The following is a 4,629-nucleotide window of genomic DNA, read 5'->3' as shown; positions in this document are numbered from 1 at the left end:
TGTTGCCTGAAAATTTGAGCTTGCGATTTTTTGCGCTTTTGGAGATATTAATGTTAAAAAATTGCTCTTTTTTCAAGTTTTTTCATAGTTTCTTAATTTTTGTGCGTCGTATTATTAAAATTTTTCTACCAGAGCTTGCGTTTGTTATATATTTATCAGCAAAAAATATAATATGACATGATTCTTCGGGAAAATGTCAAATTCGGTGAAAAAAAAAACCTTTTTTTACTAATTTTCCTAATTCCAATAACTTGAAAACAGTAGGCTGTAAAATGTTGACGTCTTCGAGAGAGTTGTTTATTTTATCAAAATGAACAGCTTTGCCGAACATGCCAAGTCTCTAGAACGTCACAGTAAAAAGTTAGATTGTGGCGCCACCTATGCGGACGATTTACGAACTATCCATTTATGTCAGTAGATGGTCCTCGTTGTTACAAAAAACTTTGCCGAAGACACCAAATATCGGAAAGGATTCGTTACCGAGTTATTATTTTTGTCCCGCCAGTGGTGTTGGTTTGGATGCTTCTTCTTCTTCTTTCTGGCGTTACGTCCCCACTGGGACAGAGCCTGCTTCTCAGCTTAGTGTTCTTATGAGCACTTCCACAGTTATTAACTGAGAGCTTACTATGCCAATGACCATTTTTGCATGTGTATATCGTGTGGCAGGTACGAAGATACTCTATGCCCTGGGAAGTCGAGAACATTTCCTACCCGAAAAGATCCTCGACCGGTGGGATTCGAACCCACGACCCTCAGCTTGGTCTTGCTGAATAGCTGCGCGTTTTCCGCTACGGCTATCTGGGTTTGGATGCTTGTTCATTCATTTACCCAGAAACAACGAGCTACACAGGTGGTTACCAATGGCTTTTAGGGCATTATCTCAGATTATGCGAGAAGTTCAATTTCATGCTGCCTTTATCGAGCAAAAATGCAAAACCCCGAAAACCGGAAAAATCGTGTTACCACTGTGCTCGAGTCATTTCGCATTCGGGTTTGAAAAAACGTTAGGAAGAAGAAGATTACAGTTTTGAAGAGCCGTGACATTTTTTTGTTTTGAATGGTCATGGTTTCCTTTGGATTTTGATGGTCGTGTAGAAAAATGTGAATGTCGAGATGGTAAATGTTTGCTCCAGTACATTTCCCATCACTGCTTCAAGCCTCGAATTCTTGGATCAATTTTATTTTTTTCTGCAAATCGTTCTGAGCAAATCTGCAAATCGTATTAATTCTGTTGAATAAAATATATTGGGGATTAGAGATTTCTAAATTAGTAAATAATACGTCATAAGTAATTTTTAATTTCAGAGCAGTCGGTTCTCAGCTGGGTCCTGGCGATCAACAAGCTCGTGCTGTATGTATCAAGCGAGCGTGCTTCGAAATGTACTGAGTACACGATGCAACTGATCTTAAATTTAATATGTTCAAATTACAATTGGCTTGGAAATTGCAAGTATACATTTGTATCACAAGGTTTTCTAAGTAGGATGCTCGAAATTGAAAATATTCTGATTTTTGTGGCTGAGAACTTTGGACAGACAATTTCAATGTGATTATTGGGAATTTGTTGAATATTTTCCAATTACTGGTAGACACTGAAAAAGTCTGCAATGTGAAATGATGATTGATAAAACAGTTTTTGATAAAGTGTAGAATATTTTGAAATACTTCGTGGTAAAAACAAACAAAGCTATGACAAGAACACTATTTGTATGACATGCAGGTTTTTAAAAATAAATCTTTATAATATTTGAGATTTTTATTCGAGACTGTATAATAATCTAATTTATTAGAATCCCAGACAAATATGTGAATGAGATGAGGAGCTTTACCAAAATTTTGAGTAATACATTACATTCCAATAAGATAGAATTTCTGAAATAAATACAGTATTTTCTAAATTACTCCCGTATACTTGAATGCTCTCTGGTGTCTTTCACATATTTTCGAACATCTGGGAATTTCAAAGATTCTGACAACTTTTTGAATGAAATTAGGATAGAGGAAAATTTCAGAATAATAGGAGATAAACACCTCAAAAGTAATATGAGATGAGGATTCCAAGATATTTCTACAAAATAAATAAATGTGATGGGAATCTGTAAATGATATTAATATTATAGACAGGTTTCTTGAAGAAATTCTGAGAGAGAAATATATAAATACGCTGAGTACTTTTTCAGTAACTTTGAAATACTTGAGTGTTTTTGTGGAATTCTTGAAATTATTCCAAATAACACTGTTCGACAAAATAAGTCGATCTGAATGCACAGAGACCGGACACCCCGGGCTTGAAAGTATAAAAATAAACAAAAATAATGGCGTTTTCAGAATGTTCGTGTCTGCCCCGGTCATTTTTAAAATATACTTGAACTTTTTGCATTTTTTATTTAAAAATCTAATCTAATCAATAAACCGACACAGTGTTTTATATTCAGGATAGCGGAATTCATGTGCCATATCATTAAATACAATATGAAGAGTTGTAATAAGATTTGCAGGAAGCCCTCCGCCCTTTTTTGTACCCTCCCTATTATTTAAAGTATCGCAAATGATGGAATATTTGATATACAGGGGGTTGTCAAAATAACAAACACACGGGGACAGGCAAAAATTGGGCCAACTTTGGAATGCTGTAACTTTGACAAAAATTGACCGATTTCAATTCCGACATAAATTAGAAGTGCACAGGTTGATAATTAGGCCACGCGACGCCTCTAAAACTGTAAAAACGTCAATGGGGTCCTAAAGGCCTGTCTCGAACTTAGTGCCATAAACGTTTGGGCCAAAAACACATGTTTACTCAATTTTTTAATGTTTTTCGTTTGTTTAAGTCCAAAAAACATTGTTAATGTTTTCTTAAGATTTTGTCACATCCCTTGGCTTAAACTCAAATTTTGGGTATATTTTGTTTCCCGTCTCCCTTCCGAAATGTCAGATAGGAACAACCACAGTGTGAAAACTAAAAGCCCTGTGGCGTTTTTGTCGACTAAGCGAACGTCAAACATGATCGAAAGTGTCAAAGTTCATTTATGGACCCAGTTTTTAAATTTAAGTTTAAATATGATATATCCGTTATTTGAACGAGATAAAATGCTAAAATAGTTACAACAACATGTTCTTTCGTGTTATTAAAAAAAAACACGATTTCATTAAACAAATTTGGACCCTATTGGTTAAGAAAGCTCTGAGCTGTGGAAATGCTCATAAATACACTAATCTGAGCAGAAGGCTCTGAATCAGTTGGGGCGTAATGCAAAAAAAAAATAAAAAAGAAAATTTTCAAACAGTTTGGTCCTTAACTTTCCCCACGCCGATATACGCCGCCGTCGCCGCCGCCGAAACATGTTAACGGCGTGACGCCGATGACGCCGCCGCCGTCGGCACAAAAATGCTCTCACGCCGCCACCGATGGAAAATATTTCGGCGCACAGGTCTAGCTGGAATGTCCAGTAGCGTAGCTAGGGGGGTGCGGTGTGTGCGGTCCGCACCGGGCCCCGAGCTCCTAGGGGCCCCCAAATCACGGTAAGCATTTCCATAGCTTTAAAAGTTCAACATAGCTCGCCTAAAACTGACAATTTTGTAAGAGCCAAAAATGAATATGAACTTGGCAACAATAAGTTGCTGAAGTAGACGTGAATTAGCGATGCATAGGGGCCCCTAGATTATTCCTAGATTATGATCAGTCAAGGTCAAATTTGAAGTGGACCATGGCTAAGGTTCCCAAATATTAGGTCTTTTACAAAACATAGTTTTGAACGTTGTTCTCATTTAAATGGTATTGTTCATTCAACTATACGCATGATATGGTCCTAAGCCCCCTTATAGCTTAATGCGGCCCTGAGGTACTTAAGTAGACTCAGGTTCATACATAAAAAAACATAGAATTGGAATATCGACTTTTGATTCATAAATATTTTCCTTATACATGATTCTCAACGATTTGCTCAAGTTTGTACGACGTAAAAAATTGGCAGACATGGGGGCTTCGATCCATTTTGACGATTTAAATCAAGCAGGTATCACTCATGTTAAAGTTAATACAGTAACCTTCGAGCGGTTGAAACATAGGCATGGGTTTGTTACAATGATTCATACAGACACTTCTTCTAATAAATTATGTTATAATGTACTTTGATGATTTTTCGACAAATTCCACTAAAAAAAAACAAGTGATCCCTCCTTAAAATTTCTTATGAATCGAAAGTCCTTTCGTCCAGATTTTGTTTTAATTGTCCACAAATTCTCACGAAAAATAATCCAAAATTTTCTCTCGGGTGACTTTCAGTAACTCATCAAGATATTTCTTTTGAAGTTTCTCCTGGTAATTTATTCGAGGTTATGTCATGGACTTCACTAACAGTTCATAGTTAAACATATCCAGAGTTTTCATCAAAAAACTTCGTTTAAAATGTTTCGAAAACACTTCCAAGAATTGTTAAATGAGTCCTTAAGGAATTTTTGCAGACATTTTAGTTTAATTTATTTTAAAATCTACACTAGCAACTAAACCAGGAAACTTTTTCCATTAGAGACGCTTGTTCTTGAAAATCATGCTTTTGGTTTAACAAAAAAAAAAACACTGTAATAAAATAAGTAAATAATTATTTGGCGTTCCTATATAAACGTATC

Source organism: Aedes aegypti, chromosome 1 (genome assembly GCF_002204515.2).
Source record: "Aedes aegypti strain LVP_AGWG chromosome 1, AaegL5.0 Primary Assembly, whole genome shotgun sequence".
NCBI classification, from domain to species: domain Eukaryota; kingdom Metazoa; phylum Arthropoda; class Insecta; order Diptera; family Culicidae; genus Aedes; species Aedes aegypti.
The sequence above is the reverse complement of the archived record's forward strand: the minus strand, read 5'-3'. Positions refer to the sequence as shown.